Raw genomic sequence first — 22025 nt, 5'->3', positions numbered from 1 at the left:
GGCACCTTATAGAAAAGCATCTCCATTCAACAATCTATGCATCTCAGTGGTCTGATTCTGTCTGGAGAGCATCAGCATATTTCCTCCTCCTGTCTCACACCAGTGATTTGATCCTGCGTTACTGAGCATCAGTTTATTTTAGCTCTTCCCCTGGGGTCCACAGTAGTTTGATCTTACCTCTTGGACTTTCTTATCCCCCCTCCAGCACCACCACCACAAATGGTATGATCCTTAGCATCAGGTCCTTTTTCTCCCCCAACTGGTCTTCTAAGCAGATTGAAGCTGCTTCATCTCATTCCTGATTTGTCCTGATTCCCTCAGTGGCTTGCTCCTGCATTAGTAAAGTAAAATGGCCCAAATGGGTTTAAAATGGTCAGAAGTTGGTCTTGATCAGTTCAAATATTTTTTGATGAAGAAACTCAGTTCTGGTCAGTACAAATCTATTTTGACCAGTTTAAACCAGTTCTGCAGAACTCGAGCCTGTGGTCAGTAAACCCAGGAAGATGGCTGAAGACTATGCTGATCCAAGCCAAAGCAAAGAATCAGGTACTTAACAGAAGTTGATACTCAGCTGAGAACCAAAATAGAAAACAGATCAAATAAGAAGACAGGGAAATACAGGGTCAGGGTTGGTTGAGGGGAGATACAAAAGAGGCTAGTTGCACCCAAAGTTGGACAACGTTTTTTTCTTTCTTTTTCTTTTTTTAGAGATGAGAGGCCATTTTGAGGAGGTAATGCAGAGTTTAGGGCTTTGCCTTGGTTTGTCTGGGAAGCAGTATGTGACCTCACAGCATCCAGTAGTTTCATCTGGCTGGAGCTGAGACTAGGTTGTATGTGGCCCCAATGATTCTTGGCTCCGCATGCCAGCTCCTGAAGGCATTCTTTGTGTCTGGTCTCACATCAGGCCAAAGTTAGTGGAATACCAAACCACGAATGACAACTTTTCCATCTTTTTAACTGTAGCAGGTCATAACACTGTGTATCTGTTTAGGGATGCTATTTAGGGTAGAAGGAGGGATTGGTAAATCTTGAAGAAAAGAGCTAATTATAATAGGTACGGCATGAAGTGAATGACTCAGCTAATTAGAATTGAGTTGAGGAGCATACCTTGCGATGTTTTAGAGAGCTGTGTAAAGAAAGTGGTAGAACAGTATCTAATCTCTCATACTTAGAACAGTATCTAATCTCTCATCTGCAAGACTGGCTATCTATTTCCTTGTTGTTTGTGGGCTGAGGTAGAAATTGGCCTGCGTTATCTGGATTTCTCCCATGTGGTTGCCTTTCTGTCCTTTGCTGGGACTGCAATGTGAAGGGTAGGGGCTGAAAAACATGGAGAATGAAGAATGAATTTTCATAGATTGCAGCATTTCTAATTTGTGCACAATCTCTGCAGTGAGACACTGGGCCAGATGCTTTGATAACGACTGAGATAATGCTACAAGATTGAAGGTGGGGTTGGAGCTCTGTTTGCTGCAATATGTGTCAACATCTATTCTGCAGATGGATGAGGCTCTATGGCTGTATACCTGAAAGGTTAAAAAGAAAGGACTTTAGCATGGCATAGAAACTTGGCTGCTTGGAAAGGAAACTTATTCTTTTGTGAGATAACTTGGCTTAGGAACTTGTGAGTTAGTGGCTTTAGTTAGCCATTGCCTGTTTCCGGACAGGGAGGATGTCAGGCATTTTAATCAAGGCAGTCGAATGGCACTTCGAAATGCTGAGGTAGAAAACAAAGCAGAAGATTTGGAGTCAGATTAGAGCAGCTTTGACTCCTAGTTCTACTATTTGTTATGTGGACTTTGAGTAAATTAACCTCATAGAGACTTGGTTCCCTTACTTGTAAAATAAAGTTAATATTATCTGTCCTAAAAGATAAGAAGCTTAGCGTTTCATGCCTTGTGGTGCAAAGTAGCTGTTATTTAACTTTTTTTTTGGATCAAACTAGATTGTGTGACAGAGATAATTATTATTATTATATTTCAATTATTTAAATTATTATACTTTAAGTTCTAGGGTACATGTGCACAACGTGCAGGTTTCTTACATATGTATACATGTGCCATGTTGGTGTGCTGTACCCATTAACTCGTCATTTACATTAGGTATATCTCCTAATGCTATCCTTCCCACCTGTCCCCTCTCTACAACAGGCTCCAGTGTGTGATGTTCCCCGTCGTGTGTCCAAGTGATCTCATTGTTCAATTCCAACCTATAAGTGAGAACATGCGGTGTTTAGTTTTCTGTTCTTGCAACAGTTTGCTGAGAATGATGGTCTCCAGCTGCATCCATGTTCCTACAAAGGACACAAACTAATCCTTTTTTATGACTGCATAAAATTCCATGGTGTATATTTGCCATATTTTCTTAATCCAGTCTGTCACTGATGGACATTTGGGTTGATTCCAAGTCTTTGCTATTGTGAATAGTGCCGCAATAAACATACGTGTGCATGTGTCTTTATAGCAGCATGATTTATAATCCTTTGGGTATATACCCAGTAATGGGATGGCTGGGTCAAATGGTATTTCTAGTTCTAGATCCTTGAGGAATCGCCACACTGTTTTCCACAATGGTTGAACTCGTTTACAGTTGCACCAACAGTGTAAAAATGTTCCTATTTCTCCACATCCTCTCCAGCACCCGTTGTTTCCTGATTTTTTAATGATTGCCATTCTAACTGGTTTGAGATGGTATCTCATTGTGGTTTTGATTTGCATTTTTCTAATGGCCAGTGATGATGAGCATTTTTTCATGTGTCTGCTGGCTGTATGAATGTCTTCTTTTGAGAAGTGTCTGTTCATATCCTTTGCCCACTTTTTGATGGGGTTCCTTGCTTTTATCTTGTAAATTTGCTTGAGTTCTTTATAGGTTCTGGATATTAGCCCTTTGTCAGATGAGTAGATTGCAAACATTTTCTCCCATTCTATAGGCTAGCTGTTCACTCTGATGGTAGTTTCTTTTGCTGTGCAGAAGCTCTTTAGTTTAATTAGATTCCATTTGTCAATTTTGGCTTTTGTTGCCATTGATTTTGGTGTTTTAGACATGAAGTCCTTGCCCATGCCTATGTCCTGAATGGTATTACCTAGGTTTTCTTCTAGGGTTTTTATGGTTTTAGGTCTAACATTTAAGTCTCTAATCTATCTTGAATTAATTTTCATATAAGGAGTAAGGAAAGGATCCAGTTTCAGCTTTCTACTTAAGGCTAGGCAATTTTCCCAGCACCATTGATTAAATAGTGAATCTTTTTCCCATTTCTTGTTTTTGTCAGGTTTGTCAAAGATCAGATGGCTGTAGATGTGTGGTATTATTTCTGAGGGCCCTGTTCTGTTCCATTAGTCTGTATCTGTTTTGGTACCAGTACCATGCTGCTTTGGTTACTGTAGCCTTGTAGTATAGTTTGAAGTCAGGTAGCGTGATGCCTCCAGCTTTGTTCTTTTGGCTTAGGATTGTCTTGGCAATCCAGGGTCTTTTTTGATTCCATATGAACTTTAAAACAGTTTTTTCCAATTCTGTGAAGAAACTCATTGGTAGCTGGATGGGAACGGCATTGAATCTAAAAATTACCTTGGGCAGTATGGCCATTTTCACGATATTGATTCTTCCTATCCATGAGCATGGTATGTTCTTCCATTTGTTTGTGTCCTCTTTTATTTCACTGAGCAGTGGTTTGTAGTTCTCCTTGAAGAGGTCCTTTGTATCCCTTGTATATTGGGTTCCTAGGTATTTTATTCTCTTTGAAGCTGTTGTGAATGGGAGTTCATTCATGATTTGGCTCTCTGTTTGTCTGTTATTGGTGTATAGGAATGCTTGTGATTTTTGCACATTGATTTTGTATGCTGAGACTTTGCTGAAGTTGCTTATCAGCTTAAGGAGATTTTGGGCTGAGACAATGGGGTTTTTTAAATATACAATCATGTCATCTGCAAACAGGGACAGTTTGACTTCTTCTTTTCCTTTCTCTTGCCTGATTGCCCTAGCCAGAACTTCCAACACTATGTTGAATAGGAGTGGTGAGAGAGAGCATCCCTGTCTTGTGCCAGTTTTCAAAGAGAATGCTTCCAGTTCTTGCCCATTCTGTATGATATTGGCTGTGGGGTTGTCATAAATAGCTCTTATGATTTTGAGATACGTTCCATCAATACCGAATTTATTGAGATTTTTTAGCATCAAGGCTGTTGAATTTTGTCAAAGGCCTTTTCTGCATCTATTGAGATAATCATGTGGTTTCTGTCTTGGTTCTGTTTATATGCTGGATTACGTTTATTGATTTGTGTATGTTGATCCAGTCTTGCATCCCAGGAATGAAGCCCACTTGATCATGGTGGATAAGCTTTTTGATGTGTTGCTGGATTCGGTTTGCCAGTGTTTTATTGAGGATTTTTGCATCGATGTTCATCAGGGATATTGGTCTAAAATTCTCTTTTTTTGTTGTGTCTCTGCCAGGCTTTGGTATAAAGATGATGTTGGCCCCATAAAATGAGTTAGGGAGGATTCCCTCTTTTTCTATTGATTGGAATAGTTTCAGAAGGAATGGTACCAGCTCCTCCTTGTACCTCTGGTAGAATTCGGCTGTGAATCTGTCTGGTCCTGGACTTTTTTTGGTTGGTAGGCTATTTATTATTGCCTCAATTTCAGAGCCTGCTATTAGTCTATTCAGGGATTCAACTTCTTCCTGGTTTAGTCTTGGGAGAGTGTAAGTGTCCAGTAAATTATCCATATCTTCCAGATTTTCAAGTTTATTTGCGTAGAGGTGTTTCTAGTATTCTCTGATGGTAGATTTTATTTCTGTGGGAGTGGTGGTGATATCCCCTTTATCATTTTTTATTGCATCTATTTGATTCTTCTCTCTTTTCTTCTTTATTAGTCTTGCTAGCAGTCTATCAATTTTGTTGATCTTTTCAAAAAACCATCTCCTGGATTCATTGATTTTTTGGAGGGTTTTTTGTGTCTCTATCTCCTTCAGTTCTGCTCTGATCTTAGTTATTTTTTGCCTTCTGCTGGCTTTTGAATGTGTTTGCTCTTGCCTCTCTAGTTCTTTTAATTGTGATGTTAGGGTGTCAATTTTAGATCTTTCCAGCTTTCTCTTGTGGGCATTTAGTGCTATAAATTTCCCTCTACACACTGCTTTAAATGTGTCCCAGAGATTCTGCTATGTTGTATCTTTGTTCTCATTGGTTTCAAAGAACATCTTTATTTCTGCCTTCATTTCGTTATGTACCCAGTAGTCATTCAGGAGCAGGTTGTTCAGTTTCCATGTAGTTGAACGGTTTTGATTGAGTTTCTTAGTCCTGAGTTCTAGTTTGATTGCACTGTGGTCTGAGAGACAGTTTGTTATAATTTCTGTTCTTGTACATTTGCTGAGGAATGCTTTAGTTCCAACTATGTGTTCATTTTTGGAATAAGCACAATGTGGTGCAGAGAAGAATGTATATTCTGTTGATTTGGGGTGGAGAGTTCTATAGATGTCTATTAGGTCTGCTTGGTGCAGAGTTGAGTTCAATTCCTGGATATCCTTGTTAACTTTCTGTCTCATTGATGTGTCTAATGTTGACAGTGGGGTATTAAAATCTCCCGTTAATATTGTATGGGAATCTACGTTTCTTTGTAAGTCTCTAAGGACTTGCTTTATGAATCTGGGTGCTCCTTTTTTTGGGTGCATATGTATTTAGGATAGTTAGCTCTTCCTGATGAATTGATCCCATTACCATTATGTAATGGCCTTCTTTGTCTCTTTTGATCTTTGATGGTTTAAAGTCTGTTTTTTCAGAGACTAGGATTGCAACTCCTGCTTCTTTTATTTTTGTTTTCCATTTGCTTGGTAGATCTTCCTCCATCCCTTTATTTTGAGCCTATGTGTGTGTCTGTATGTGAGATGGGTCTCCTGAATACAGCAAACTGATGGGTCTTGACTCTTTATCCGATTTGCCAGTCTGTGTCTTTTAATTGGACCATTTAGTCCATTTACATTTAAGGTTAATATTGGTGTGTGTGAACTTGATCCTGTCATTATGATATTAGCTAGTAATTTTGCTCATTAGTTGATGCAGTTTCTTCCTAGCATCGATGGACTTTTCATTTTGGCATGTTTTTGCAATGGCTGGTCCCGGTTGTTCCTTTCCATGTTTAGTGCTTCCTTCAGGATCTCTTGTAGGGCAGGCCCAGTGGTGACAAAATCTCTAAGCATTTGCCTGTCTGTAAAGGATTTTATTTCTCCTTGACTTATGAAACTTAGTTTGGCTGGATATGGAATTCTGGGTTGAAAATTCTTTTCTTTAAGAATGTTGAATATTGGCCCCCACTCTCTTCTGGCTTGGAGAGTTTCTGCTGAGAGATCTGCTATTAGTCTGATGGGCTTCCCTTTATGGGTAACCCGACATTTCTCTCTGACTGCCCTTAACATTTTTTCCTTCATTTCTACTTGGTGAATATGACAATTATGTGTCTTGGAGTTGCTCTTCTCGAGGAGTATCTTTTTGGCATTCTCTGTATTTCCTGAATTTGAATGTTGGCCTGCCTTTCTAGGTTGGGGAAGTTCTCCTGGATGATATCCTGCAGAGTGTTTTCTAGCTTTGTTCCATATTCCCTGTCAGTTTCAGGCACACCAATCAGACGTAGATTTGGTCTTTTCACATAATCCTATATTTCTTGGAGGCTTAGTTCCTTTCTTTTTACTTTTTTTTCTCTACATTTCTCTCTCACTTCATTTCATTCATTTGATCTTCAATCACTGATAATCTTTCTTCCAGTTGATAGAGTCGGTTACTGAGGCTTGTGCATTTTTCACATAGTTCTTGTGTCATGGTTATCATCTCTATTAGTTCTTTTAAGGTCTTCTCTGCATTGATTATTCTAGTTATGCATTCATCCATTCTTTTTTCAAGATTTTTTATTTCTTTGCACTGGTTACGTAGTCCTCCTTTAGCTCTGAGAAGTTTGATCGACCGAAGCCTTCTTCTCTCAACTCGTCAACGTCATTCCCTGTTCAGCTTTGTTCCGTTTCTGGCAATGAGCTGTGTTCCTTTGAAGGGGAATATGTGCTCTGATTTTTTGAATTTCCGGCTTTTCTGCACTGCCTTTTCCCCATCTTTGTGGTTTTATCTGCCTTTGGCCTTTGATGATGGTGATATACTGATGGGGTTTTGGTGTGGGAGTCCTTTCTGTTTGTTAGTTTTCCTTCTAACAGTCAGGACCCTCAGCTGCAGGTGTGTTGGAGTTTGCTTGAGGTCCACTCCAGACCCTGTTTGCCTGGGTATCCATGGCGGAGGCTACAGAAGATAGAATATTGCTGAACAGCAAGTGTTGCTGTCTGATTCTTGCTCTGGAAGCTTCATCTCAGGGCGTACCCAGACATGTGAGGTGTGATGTGTCGTTCTGCACCTAGTGGGGGTTGTCTCCCAGTTAGGCTACTCAGGGGTCAGGGACCCACTTGAGCAGGCAGTCTGTCCATTCTCAGATCTCAACCTCTGTGCTGGGAGAACCACAGCTCTCTTCAAAGCTGTCAGACAGGGACTTTTACATCTGCAGAGATTTCTACTGCTTTTTGTTTAGTTATGCCCTGTCCCCAGAGATGGAGACTACAGAGGCAGGCAGGCCTCCTTGAGCTGTTGTGGACTCCACCGAATTCGAGCTTCCTGGTGGCTGTGTTTATCTACTTAAGCCTCAGCAATGGCGGGCGCCCCTCCCCCAGCCTTGCTGCTGCCTTGCAGTTAGATCTCCAACTGCTGTGCTAGCAATGAGGGAGGCTCCGTGGGCATGGGACCCTCCAGGCCAGGTGTGGGATATAATCTCCTGGTGTACCATTTTCTAAGACCCTTGGTAAAGCGCAGTAGTAGGGTGGGAGTTACTCGATTTTCCAGGTGTTGTGTGTCTCAATTTCCCTTGGCTAGGAAAAGGAATGCCCTTCTCCCTTGTGCTTCCCAGGTGAGGCGATGCCTCACCCTGCTTCAGCTCTCACTGTTCGGGCTGCATCCATAGACCAGCATCAGGTGTCCATCATGCCCCATTGAGATGAGCCCGGTACCTCCATTGAAAATGCAGAAATTACCCATCTTCTGTGTCACTCACGCTGGGAGCTGTGACAGAAATGATTATTGTATATCTGTGGAGGAATAATACATATTTAAGTTTGATGAAGATAATTTCTGTTTAATTTTTCAGCACTGTTTCCCTCAAATGAAGCTACCTAACTGTTCCGATGAGCAAAGGAGAAAAGTGCTCATTGAAGTATTTTATAAACCACAAAGCACAATATAGATGTGGGAAATTTTTATTTTTATAATAATACAAAAAGCCATAGCATACAATGTTTTCCAATGTTACAGACTCATAGATTTCTCTGACTCCAGATTCAGCCCTTGTCCTACTTTAGCATCCACTTTTGATTACCAGAAGTCCTGAGATATGACATGCAACCCACAGTGACCCAAGGTGGGGGTGGGGAGGTGGGGATATCACAATATAAGTGTGAACAGAGAGATATGTTTATGAACAGAGTGGAGTATCACAATCTGTCCTGCAGCCATAGACATCTTGGAATTATCTTATTGCATGGCCAATCTGGATTACCTTACCTGGATTCTGTCACCATTACTGAAAACAGCAGGATCAGGTAACATCACAACAGGAAGGGAAATGATGTGGGCCTTCAAGAATGTGGAGGTCTTGATTCTGCCATTCATAGTTGGGGTGGTAGTGGGTGGATGGGAGTCAGACAATACGGTAGAGCCTCAGCTTGAAAATATTAAATTTTAATATATTTGTGGCTATTATAGCCCCTCAGGGACTGTGTCCTGTACTCAGATTTGTGGGCTGGGAAATGTGGCCTTTTTGCATACAGTCATTTAACAAATAGATGCGGGAGGTAATGATGATAGTTTATTTATATTGCAGAAAGGAACATGACAAAAATGTTCATTTTTATGACACCCTGGTGAACAAGATGGAGGAAACATAAGCTAGAAGATTATTCCTTTAGTTGGAGTCTGAAAGGTTTTTTAAGTATTACTTATGTTGAGCACTTATTACATACCAGGCATTGTGCTAAGTACTTTATATGTATTAGTCATTTAGTCCTCATAACAGCCCTAGGAGCTCTATATTATTAGCTCCAACATACAGATGAAGAAACCATTTTCAAAAGTTGCTAATTATTTATTCTATGCTTCCCTGAGGTAGGAATTCTTAAAAAGGGCAAGAGATGAGGGCACATTCTCTGAGAGATTTATCAGAATCACTTGGATAAAGGTTTCTCCAAACCACACAGGCTTTTCCCTTTATTGAATTTTCTTCTAAGGAGTCCTGTCACTCCTTGGGTATCTCTGGTGTTTTGTGAGCTATTGTGATTAATGTAAATCAATGGTGGAAAGGTCTGTCAGGTATACTGAGGTAGGAGAAAATTTTGCTTCACTACTGCAAAGCGAAGTCATTGGTGGTGAGTTGTAGGGCTCTGTACCTGACTTCACCTTGGTTTCAACATTTTAATTAATGGCTTGGATGGAGATGCAATAACAGTATACTCATCAAGTGTTAAGAGAGAACTGTAAAGGGAGGGTAAATATATATGATGGATGATAGAACCAGGAATCCAAGAATGTACTAAATTGCAAAGATGGTCCAAAAATAACAAAATAAATTTGATAAAAAATATGATATCTTGCACCAGTTTCATAAAACAAATTAAAAATTAAAAAAATAGCAACTCTACAGGATGGGTCTATGTTTAATGTGGCTGCCAAAAAAGTTAATGGAAATTGAGGCTGCATTAATAGTAGTATAGTATCTAGAATGCAGGAGGTGATTATTTCCTTTGTTGCTGAGTTTGTAAAACCATACCTCAAGTATTTTGCTCAGATAGGGCAGTTATCTTTCAAAGAGGAACACATACAAAATAGAGATTAAGAAGAGAAGCCTTGAGTCTGGAGTGGGGGCATGGCTACTGTCTTCCAGTTTCTACAGTGTTGTCATGAGAAAGGGAATTTTATTTGTAAGGTTTGACTCCAAGAGACAAAATTAAGATTATTGGGTGGAAGTTACAGCAGAGCTGATTGAAGATGAAATGGGCAGTGGTAGAAGGGATTAAGTTCCCTGTCACAGGAAGCATTTAAGCAGATGCCCGCTGACTACGTGTTATGATTTTAAGTTTGCTATAAGAACTCAAATGCAGCCTGAATTGCTACAGTTAAGTAAATTAAGAATCACCATGAGTGGCATTTCTTCGGGTTTTGTTTTTGTTTTTGTTTTTGCTTTTGAGATCTTGCTCCATTCCCCAGGCTGGAGTGCAGTCGTGGTGTAATTATAGCTCAGTGCAGCCTTGAACTCCTGGGCTCAAGCTATCATGTCTCAGCCTCCTGAGTAGCTGGGACTACAGGCACATGCCACCACACCTGGCTAAATGTTCTTTGGTTAATACTGGGGGCGATGATCAAAAAAATGTATAGGTTAGACCTTGATAGTAGCTGGTGAATCCAAGGAAACCCTGTCATGGCCCATTAAAGGATGACATTGAAGGAAGAGAACATTTATTAAGTACCTAGTATATGCCTGGTGCTCTTACATGCATTATTTCTTAATTCTTTTGTAGATGAGAAAACTGAGGGTCAGAGAGATTAAGTGACAAGTCCAAGGTCATGCAGCTAGTAAGTGACTTTGGGGGGCACATATCAGAACCGTGTGTGGGGAAATATGTCATAGAGTTTCCACTTTTACCTGATTACTTCTCCAGTTGAATAAAGAGCTGGTATTGCCAGAGGTGAGTCAGGGCTGTGTGGACAAGTGCATCATGCTGGGCTGGGTGCCTGGAGTAGATGAGAATATCATGAAGATATATGATCAGCCTTTAGTCCAGCGGGTCCTGGAGAATGGTGTTGGAATGCAGCTGAGCTATTACACAGGCTGAATGGCATGAGCATTTATTCATAATGTCTGTACCTTATACAGAGTTCTGTCTTCCATAGACTCTCATAATGGCACAGCTGTAAAAGAATGTAGAGATCTTTTTTTAAATATCAAGGAAAATGTGATCCAGAGAGTGGAAGGGACTTCTCCAGCTTCTTACACTTAATAATTTTTGCCCCCAATTTTCAAGGGATTTACTTTTTAAAATGTAATCTAGAACATTCAGGATTCAAGCTTCTTAGAGCAGGAAGGATCAATTCCGCAGTAAAACTTGCTACTCTGTTTCAGAGCTACAAGATATATATGTAATGTTCCGGGTTTTTTTTTCTCTTTAATATTATAAAAGGCAGTATAACAAAAATGGAAACAGCATAAGCTTCAGAGTCAGACAGATTGGGTTTAATTTCTCTACTGGGACCCAGGGGAAATTCTTTAACTTCGTTGAGCCTCAGATTCTTCATTTGTGAAAATGGGAAGAATAGTTTTATTTCAGTCAAGTAGAGTTTGAGGTTCCTGTGGAAAATCCACTTGGAGAGATCTAGGGAAGGCTGAAACTCCAGAGAACTATCCCATCTGGATGCATACATTTGAGAATCAATAGCCAAGGAGGAAATATATAAAACCATGACCATAGATGGCATAATGGTTGTACATATTTTGGGGGTACATGTGATGTTCTAACACAAGCATGTGACATGTAATGATCAAAAAAGGGTAATTAGGGAACCATATCCTCAGTAATTTATTATTTCTTTGTGTTAGGAACATTCCAATTTCACTGTTTCAGTTATTTTGAAATATACAATAAATTATTGTTCACCATAGGCACCCTATTGTGCTACTGAACACTAGCTCTTATTCCTTCTATCTAACTGTATTTTTGTATCTATTAACCAACCCATCTCTATCTCCTGACTTCCTACTACCCTTTCCAGCCTCTGGTAACTGTCATTCTACTCTGTATCTCCACGAGTTCTTTTTTTAGCTTCCACATATGAGTAAGAACATGCAATATTTGTGTTTTTGTGTGTGGCTTAAATAAGGTGTCTTTAAACAGAAACACACATAAACAAAGATTGTGTTTTGATGGGTTGATGAAAATGTGACCAGAGGCTCACAGGAGCCTAACTATGTATTTCTCCAGGAGCAGTGGTTCAATATTCATTAATTCAGTGTTTGTAGTGGCTTTATAAAACATAGCAACTGCGAATAATAAGAATCAACTGCATATAATAACTATTATCTAACATGTTGATTATATCAAAATACATGCAATTAATAAGAAAAACAGGAAGATCTCAATAAAAATGGGCAAAGGAGGAGTATAAGTTATTAACAGAACAGGAAAAACGAACCATGTATATTAACATTATTGAAAAACTCTTGTCTGGGCGCAGTGTCTCATGCCTGTAATCCCAGCACTTTGGGAGGCCGAGGCGGGCAGATAGCCTGAGGTCAGAGGTTCCAGACCAGCCTGGCCAACATGGCGAAAACCTGTCTCTACTAAAAATAAAAAAGTTAACCGGACATGGTGGTAGGCACCTGTAATCCCAGCTGCTCAGAAGGCTTAGGCAGGATAATAGCTTGAACCCGGGAGGCGGGGGGTTGCAGTGAGCCAAGATCGTGCCATTGCACTCTAGCCTGGGTGACAGAGTGAGATTCCATCCCCCCTCCCCCCAAAAAAAGGAAAAGAAAAACTAATAATGGCATGTCATTTTTGTCACTTATCAAATTAGAAAAAAATAGAAAAAATAATAGTCTATGCTGGTGAGAGTACAATGAGGTGGTCATTCTTGTACAGTGCCAGTGGATTAGATTGGTACATCATTTTTGGAAGTAGTTTGATGTTATCTATCAACATTTCTAAGCATAGAGATTCAGATAAATAGAGATTCACGTAAAGATTTACATACCTTCAAATAACATTATTTGTAAAAACAAAAATGGGAATAAAAAGAAAAATGCCCCAAAATAGGGGAACAAATATATTACAGATGGAAACAAGATGAGAGACTTACAAAACTATTAAAAATATTTTAAAGAAAACTTAATGACATGGGAAAATGTTCATGATTTAATTGAAATGAATCAGATTATGATACAGATAATGGAAATTAAAATATGCCAAAATCATATGTACAAAAGTAAATCAACATGAAAATAAATAAGTTTATTCAAGAGTAAAGTATATTTTATTTTACATGTCTTTAATTGTTAACCAGGAACTAGGGGGTCTAGAGGATACCCTTACCTGCTGCTTGGTAACCATCACTTTAACATTACTCAGTTGGGCATATTTTAGGAGTGGGACAATGAGTTTTGTCAGAACGAGGATTTGGGTATCACTTTCTCACTCTCCATCCCATGTCTTCCTTTATCTCCCCTCTCCTCCCTCTCTTCCTCCACCTTTTGTAATACAGAGAAAGGTAAGGTTCATTAAGACTTGGGTGGAAAGAGTTAACATGGGCAGAATCTTGGAAGACTTCAAGAAGAAGGTGGAATTCAAACTGAGTCATGAATAGGTAGTGTTTTTCTAGGGGAAAAATGCAGGTTAGATCATAACCTTTTTTGTTTCTAAATGTCAATGATATTACCCTATACCACAAAGGCAATGCCTTTGAGAGGTACTGAGTGGTTTTCCTTTGGGACAACTGTATTTGGAATTTCCTAGTGCCTTTCCTTCAGGTAAGTTTTCATATTCTGAAGCTCTGATCTTGGGATCAATATAGGATAGATACAGAAAAATTTCAAGAATTTGACATTGTTTTGATAAACCAAGTACGTAATATGGGGAGTGGATTAAGGTTGATGGGGTGGTGGAGTGGTAGGGTGGCTGGGAGATATTGGGGAGAGGACAAAGGAACAAATATTGGATGAGCCTGATAATTGTTACCATGCTTATTTAATTTTACCAAATGTACCTAAAAACCGTATAAAGAAGACAAGCATTCCAATTTTGAAGAAGTCATGAAGGCCTAATGGAAGATGGGGTAGTAAAGGTGAGGAGTAGATACATGTGACTTATATTTTCAAAATAAAATTGAAAATAGCAGTGGCAGGTATGGAGGTAATGTTAACTGGCTTAATTGTGATGTACAGAAAACCATTGGGACTCTGGTTAGTAACAGGTTTCCTGCCAATGTTCAGAGTCTTTGAGCCTGGGTCAGCTTGGGAAGATGGAAAGGCTATTAATGGAGGTAGGGACTTAAGAGAAAGAGTATGTTGGAGGGAAGATGATATTCCCTAATTCTTCAAAGCCTCTTCTGTGCTTGTCAGTTCACACTGCCCTTCTTATTGTATTCTACCATATTGTATAGGCACTCCATATATGTAAATATTTATAAATGCATCTTTGGGAGGATACATAAGAAACTTTTAACAGCGATTGCCTCTAGAAAAGGGAACTTGGTAGGATTGGGAAGAACCCTTACTTTCACTTGCCATTTTTTGAACTATGCATCATATACATGTGTTACCTACTTAAAAAAAGAATATTATGAAACAGATGAAAAATAAAATAGGAAAACCTAATACCTCCCCAATACATTTCCATATTCTGTACTTTGTTCACAAAATTCTTCTGTGTCCTGTGCCCTTACTTGTCCATGAAACCCTTCCCTGACCATTCTAATTCATATCCTAGCCTTTCTGACTACTTGGTGTGGGAACCAACCAGAAGAAGGAAATGGGACTAGAAAGTTCAGACTATTCTTGCAGAAGATTAGTGGAGAAAGGAAGGATATTAGGTAATGTGGAACCTTGGGATCCAGAGAGTGTTTCTAATTTAGGTCTTTCCTTATTTGTGACTAGGAGAGATATTTGCACCAGTTTAATAGGTGTAGGGGGAAAGACTGGAGAGAGGGGAGAGAAGTTGAAAACAAAGGAAATGGAGAGGTTGTAAACAGGCTTACCAAAAACTATCAGCCATGTTGGGATGGAGTTGCAAATGAATGTATTTCTAGAGAACTGCTCAGAAATGGTTTTGAAAGCCTGAAAAGCCCTCCTTAAGGAACCAGATTTCAGAACAGGCTTCTCTCTGGCCATTTCCTACAGCAACCCTTCACAATTAGTCTTTTTGGGTCTGCTGAGTTCTATCAAGCATTCATTCAACAAATGTTGAATGACCATTATGAGTAAAGGAATGGCACAGGGCAGGGGTTGTGTGGCTTAATTAAATATATTGACTTGACATTCACAAAGGAAAGAGAGGTTCTGTGAGAAAAAGTTGCTTAAATATAGGTTTTGTGATGAATTCAAGTTCACAGAGCCAATGCAGTGCTTGGTTCCTAGTAGGTGTCCAGTAAGTGTTTGTTACATAATTTGTTTATTGAGGACCTCCTATCAATCAAGCACTGTGCTAGGCTCTGGGACTACATAGATAAGTTATTCAACATCCTACATTTTGAGGTACTTAGGTCTAGTGGTGATTCAGTAGAGTGATTCATATTATGACAAAGGTACAAACAGGGGTAGGAGAGGATCTACCCCAGAAACAGAAACAGATTTCAGTGTGTTGAAGGGTGAAAATGAAAAGGGTAAGCGAAGACGGTGAATATAAACTGTTCTTAAAAAGTTTTTAAACTGTTCTTAAACTGTTTTTAAAAGGCTTGGTTAGAAAGAAAAGGAGAAACAGGGCAACAAACAGAGAAAGAGATAAGGTGGAGGGACTGTTTCTTAAATGATGGGAGGTTTGAGCATATTATTGTGCAGAGGACAAAGAACCATTGGAGAGGGAAGGAGTGAAGATTCGAAGTTAGGACAGTGAGCGATGAAAAGAGATGTCTGAATATATAGGAGGAGATGGAAGAGAAAGTTGGCCAGGAACTCTTGAAGAAGTTATCATGTGGCACCAATAACTCTCCTGAAGCAGGAAACCATAAATTTTCAGATGGTACCAGGTCAAAATGTGGCAAGTTAAAACTAGAGAAAAGAAAATGGTTGCAATAATAGATTACAGAGCCCAGGCAAGTCAGAAAAAATAATTAGGATGGACTGATAAACTGATAGAAACCAAGAGACCATAGAATAGTAGTACGGGTGAGGAAGTAAAAGCCCTTACTGGAAAATAAAAGTAGCTGAAGAGTAGGATACACGAATTTAAGATTTCAGAAGTAGAGCTGTTCTGGATGATGAAAAGACCCTGCTTGGGCCATGGATGTGGATAAATGAAAGTAGAAAAGGTCACTGGAATTTAGTCAAGCAAGTGGGGCTTTATGGTTAATCCCCATGGAAGCCCCTCTGTGATTGCACAAAGATTTGTACCAGAAGTCAAATGTTCAATTTATGTTTGTCAGAAACCAGGAAGTGAAGAGATGTCAGTGATGAGACTTCTTGGCAGGGAAATGCTAGTTGTCTTAGTTGTCATTCACCCACCCTCCCAAATAAAGAGACAGGTGAGAGAAGATGTGTTGCATATCTGTGAGCTTGGCTTCCCCTTCTCTAAGAGCTTTGAAGGGAATGAGATGGCAGACTCGGGCTGCTTAGAGAGTTTAATCTGTGAATGTGTAGTTCAGCCTGTCCTAGTGGCACCAGGTGCATGCAGATGTAGCCAGCAAGATAAGGCAGTTCAATGTCTGTGGCTAGCTGGAAACATGCAACTCCTCAGAAGTGGTGAGAGGTATAGGAATGAAGAGGAACTGAGTCACACAAAGGAGATGAAAACAACATGTCTGGGCTGAGTAATTCTCCAGAAAGTGTGGTGAGCTGGCGGTCTGTCCATGTGTTTCCATCATCTTTACAAGAACAGTAGTGAGTAATAACATATGAAACAGTTTATCACTGATGCTTTGAGACGAACATGAGGCAGAGAAGACAAGTTTTCCATGTGTCTAGGAGAGCTTTTGAGGTACAATTTTGGTTACCAACTGTCTCCACAGTTTAGATCTTGAGGTTTAGAATATTTTGGGGAAAATAGTCCAGAGGAAGAGTAGTGACAGCAACTCCTATCTTTGGAGGAACCTGTGAAGAAAACCCAGAGAAAATAGGGAATAGCTTCAGGAAGCCCTAAGCTGTCCTCTTTCACAATGGCAACAATAATAGTGATGATGACAACAGCTGACACTTATGTAGCACTTACTCTATGCCAGGCACTGTTTAAAGCACTTTATTCATATTATTTCTTTCAGTGCTTAAAATAATCCTTTGAGGTAGGTATTAATATCCTACTTTTCCTAAGAGAACAACACATTGTTACAATTCCCAGGATCTCTCCCTACTTACCCCTACTTACTATGGCTTGGCTTCTGGGTATGTAACATAGAGGTAGAGACTGGTGGCCTGGCTGAATCTTTGAAGATTATTTTGGCCACATGGTAAAGACCACGCCATGGGAATCAGGTGTTGCTCTGAAGCAAACCTGACAGGCAGAGAAGCCTTCACAAAGGTTTCATAAATCCAAAATTATAATTACGTGTGTGTGTGTGTGTGTGTGTGTGTGTGTTTGTAAGTGTAGATTATCTCTGGTATCACAAGGTAACACAAGGAACTTTTAACAGTGTTTTCTTCTAGCAAAGTTAACTGACTTTCAAATTGTATATAGCCTTTTGAATATGTTAGAATTGTTTACCATGTGCATTCACTTCCCTTTCAAAATCTAAAACAAAACAAAAACCTCCAAACAAATAGTAAAAAAGAATACATTTCTAATAATCTTTTGAAAACTCCATTTCCTCATCTTCCCATTTTCCCCTAAATAATACTGTCTCACTCCTATGCTTATGACAGGACTTTGGATAAGGGAAAGAAACTTAACAGGAGCGAAGCTTGCTGCTGCAATTTTTACCATGTTTTCTGAGTTGTATTTCATCCGGTAACATTCCAAACAAGCCCATAACAAACCTCAAACGTGTACATTCTCAATTTTGTATTCCAAATATATAACACTGCAAATATGTCCACAACAAATCTCAATAGTATATATTCTATACTTTATATTCCAAATGGAGAAACAAAGAGACATTTTCGACCATTTCTATTTACTTTTATTTGAATGGAGGTTATAACTAGGTTTGAGTTCTAGTGAGTGTTTGCTTTAACTAAAACATTCCATTACAATTAGCCTGATAGACTTAAAGCAAAGAAAACCATCATGTAGAAGTCTGGCCTTTCAAAAGAATTTTCTGTACCCTTGGAATTCATTGCAAATTCTGTTTTAATATTAGACATGTACACACTTATGCTATATGCACTGGCTTAGTTTTGCCTGTGCTCCTTCATCTTTGTCAATGCCATCTTGCGTCTTCCCTTCAAGGTCATATGCCAGTCCTCCTAAAAGTGAAATTATTTTCCTGGTTCAACTTTCCCACACAGTCCAGAGCCTCTCTGTATTCCCAGCTCAAACTCTTCCTCTCATTTCTGTTTGTCTGAGGGAGCTGTTTATTATTGTTAAGTTTCAAGGTGAATTAAAAAATCTCTAAGGTCACCTCCTGCTCTATAAGTCTTTGGTTCACTTGAAGGAACTATTTCACATTCCAAAGGCAAATCTCCCTCTACTGGTCCTCCTCCTCTACCTTCCTTAGGATTTATTGTCAAGGGTTGAATATACTTATTTTTCTAGGGGCAGCCCAGGGAATTCACACAGCTTAAACCAAAGAAATGGATTATTAACATTAACAGTGAAAGGTCTCGTCTCAAAGAGGCTGATGTTCAGGTGGAGGCCTTCATAGTGTCCCTCACATCCATTCACCTTTGTAAACATCTGTTCTTCCCCTAACCTAAGTAAGGAATAGATCAACAAAACAAAACTCCATCATTCTTGTGGAGCCTCCCTTGATATTCCTCCACATCTCAATATTATCTTTGCACTTTTGAGGTTATCTGCTAAAGCAGGCTTGCTTGGTCTGATTACTGTGTAGATTACAGCCACATTGTTAAAAAGGCCTCCAAAACATGGACTATTTGAAGCCACCATGCTCTTGAATGGGTTCTTCTGGCTCCAGGTCCCTGGTTGGGGGGTTTCATCTTATGTATTTGTACTGCCCCAAAACTAGTTATTGCTGACCTCAGAATCAGATTGAGAATTCTGGGAAAATTAAATCCTTATGCTTTGCCCTAAGGCAAAATGCTCCCTTTTATTACCTTAAGTGCCCTATTTCCATTAACCGCTTTATTTTTCCGGGTGAAAATTAATACCACATTTAAGGAAGATAAAGTCACATGGTCTCCAATACCAATATCAAACATTGAGTGTTACATAGTGGGAAGTAAGAGACAGGAAGAATGGCTCTGCTGTCTGAGGCTAAGGTCCAGGACCTGTAGCACTATTCTAACTTAGGCTAGGTTAGAAGAGATCCCTTGCTTGGAAAGTTGGAACACACACACGCATGCGCGTACACCCTCCCCCCGACACCCGCATGCCCTGGACACACACACACACGTAAAATTGTCTCAGGCTTCTCTTCTAAACAGATGGCAGGACAACAAAAGGGAGAAGTAGAGGGCTCTGGTAGGACCTGGAATGATGTTTTCTCCTCTTCTTAGTGCTACGGGTGATCCAGCTGTGTCCTAGCTGGTAAAGTCTACTTGGTCCTGGTGTCAACATTAATTGACAGCAATGGCAAAAGCCTACAGATGACTGAGTCACATAATCAGAAAGATGCTCTAGAGGTTTTTTAATTGACCCAATTCTTCTTTCCTCTGCTCTTGGCTCCCATGAAGGATTATACCTAAAACAAGCTCTTACCTGCAGAACTTGTCAGGAAAGGCTCTAGGATTATTATTTTCATTGCCACTCAGGGAAAGCGGAGTACAAAAAAGCAAAGTAATTGGCAACTCAGCTTTACTTGCCAGCCTGGCTGCACATGAGATTAGGCTTGGAATGTCAACTTTCCAGAAAACACACATGGACAGAGAGAAAACAATTAAGAAGAGAATGAGGACAGAATGGGGTCTTCAAATAAGCCATCTGAGTTGTGAAGCTTCTGGTGTCTCCCTGCTGCCTTCTAGCTATATGAAAATTTCACTTCTGATAAAGTCTCCCTCCCCAAGGTCTCTAGGCCCCCAATCACTTCTTACTCATGGTTCTCAGTAGCTCTCTGAGCTTTGGGACAAACAGCTTGGGGATGAGTGCACACACATATGTCCATTTTGTAGGACACTTCTTCAATCATAACCAGAGAAAGAAATTTTTTAAAAAAATTTCTTCTAAAAAATGGGATACATATGCAGAACGTACACGCTTGCTAAATAGGTATATGTATGTCATGGTGGTTTGCTGCACCTATTGACCCATCCTCTAAGATCCCTTCCCTCACCTCCCACCTCTTAATAGGCCCTGGTGTGTGTTATTCCCCTCTCTGTGACTATTGTTCTCAATGTTCAACTCCCACTTATGAGTGAGACATTGCAGTATTTGGTTTTCTGTTCCTGTGTTAGTTTGCTAAGGATGATGACTTCCAGCATGATCCGTGTTCCTGCAAAGGGCATGATATCATTCTTTTTTATGGCTGCATAATATTCCATGGTGTATAGTACCACATTTTCTTTATCCAATCTAACATTGATGGGCATTTGGGTTGGTTCCATGTCTTTGCTATTGTAAATAGTGCTGCAATATACACACATGTCTATGTGTCTTTATAGTAGAATGATTTATATTCCTTTGGGTATACGCCCAGTAATGGAATTGCTGGGTCAAATAATATTTCTGGTTCTAGATCCATGAGGAATCACCCCCACTGTCTTCCACAATGGTTAAACTAATTTATATTCCCACCAAGAGTGTAAAAGCACTCCAATTTCTCCACAGCCTCGCCAACATCTTTTGTTTCCTAACTTTTTAATAATCGCCATTCTAACTGGAGTGAGATGGTACATCATTGTGATTTTGATTTGCATTTCTCTGATGATCAGTGATGTTAAGCTTTTTTTTTTTTTTTCATGTTTTTTGGCTGTGATGCTAGTTTCTTTTGCTGTGCAGAAGCTCTTTAATTAGATCCCATTTGTCCCATTTTTCAATTTTGGCTTTTGTTGCCATTGCTTTTGGCGTGCCTTATATGGTACTGCCTAGATTGTCTTCTAGGGTTTTTATGGTTTTGGGTTTTACATTTAAGTCTTTAATTCATCTTGAGCTAATTTTTCTATAAGGTGTAAGTAAGGGGTCCAGTTTCTGTTTTCTGAATATGGCTAGCCAGTTTTCCCAGCACCATTTACTGAATAGGATATTCTATCCCCATTGCTTGTTTTTGTCATGTTTGTCGAAGATCAGATGGTTGTAGCAGTGTGGTGTTATTTCTGGGATCTCTGTTCTCTTCCATTGGTTTATATGTCTGTTTTGGTACCAGTACAATGCTGTTTTGGTTACTGTAGTCTTGTAGTATAGTTTGAAGTCAGGTAGTGTGATGCCTCCAGCTTTGTGGTTTATTTATTTATTTATTTATTTTTTATTTTTGGCTTAGGATTGTCTTGGCTCTATGGGGACTTCTTAGATTCCATACGAAATTTAAGGGCGATCTGGCAAGATGACTGAACAGGACAACTCCAGTCTGCAGCTCCCTGTGAGACCAATGCAGAAGGAGGTGATTTCTGCATCTCCAACTGAGGTACCAGGTTCATCTCATTGGGACTGGTTAGGCAGTGGGTGCAGTCCACGCAGGGTAAGCAGAAGCAGGGTGGGGCATTATCTCACCTGGGAAGTACAAGGGGGCCATGGACCTCACTCCCAAAGCCAAGGGAAGTGTGAGGCACTGTGCTGTTTGGTTGAGATACGGTGCTTTTCCCATGGTTTTTGCAACCCACAGACCGGAAGATCCCCTCATGTGCCTACACCACCAGGGCCCTGGGTTTCAAGCACAAAACTGGGCGGCTGTTTGGGCAGACACCGAGCTAGCTGCAGAAGGTTTTTTTGTTTGTTTGTTTTTTTCCCCAGCAGCACTTGGAACCCCAGTGAGACAGAACCATTCACTCCCATGGAAAGGGGGATGAAGCCAGGGGGCCAAGTGGTCTCGCTCAACAGGTCCCACTCCCACAGAGCCCAGCAAGCTAAGAACCACTGACCTGAAATTCTCTCTGCCAGCACAGCAGTCTGAACTTGACCTGGAATAATCAAGCTTGGTGGAGGGAGGGGCATCCACCATTACTTAGGCTTGAGTAGGAGATTTTCCCCCAACAGTGTTAAGAAGGCTTAAGTGTTTGGA

The 22025-nt window shown here is 39.9% G+C and overlaps 1 long non-coding RNA gene and 1 other non-coding gene across 2 annotated transcripts in view; both read left to right on the top strand.

Moving 5' to 3' along the window:
- The first annotated feature begins 244 nt into the window (after positions 1 to 244).
- The window catches only part of LOC144338770 (uncharacterized), a 293409-nt gene continuing 271628 nt past the window's right edge, over positions 245 to 22025 (top strand). The window contains exons 1-2 of the long non-coding RNA XR_013413142.1: positions 245 to 546; positions 13314 to 13415. This is a non-coding gene — a long non-coding RNA (uncharacterized LOC144338770). The remainder of the gene's footprint in view (positions 547 to 13313; positions 13416 to 22025) is intronic.
- On the top strand, positions 15164 to 15261 carry MIR325 (microRNA mir-325). The gene has a single exon (NR_032473.1). It is a non-coding gene; the product is annotated as a microRNA mir-325 (primary transcript).

This window comes from Macaca mulatta, chromosome X (assembly GCF_049350105.2).
Source record: "Macaca mulatta isolate MMU2019108-1 chromosome X, T2T-MMU8v2.0, whole genome shotgun sequence".
NCBI classification, from domain to species: domain Eukaryota; kingdom Metazoa; phylum Chordata; class Mammalia; order Primates; family Cercopithecidae; genus Macaca; species Macaca mulatta.
Note: the sequence above shows the minus strand (reverse complement) of the source record. Positions and strands in the feature narration are given on the sequence as shown.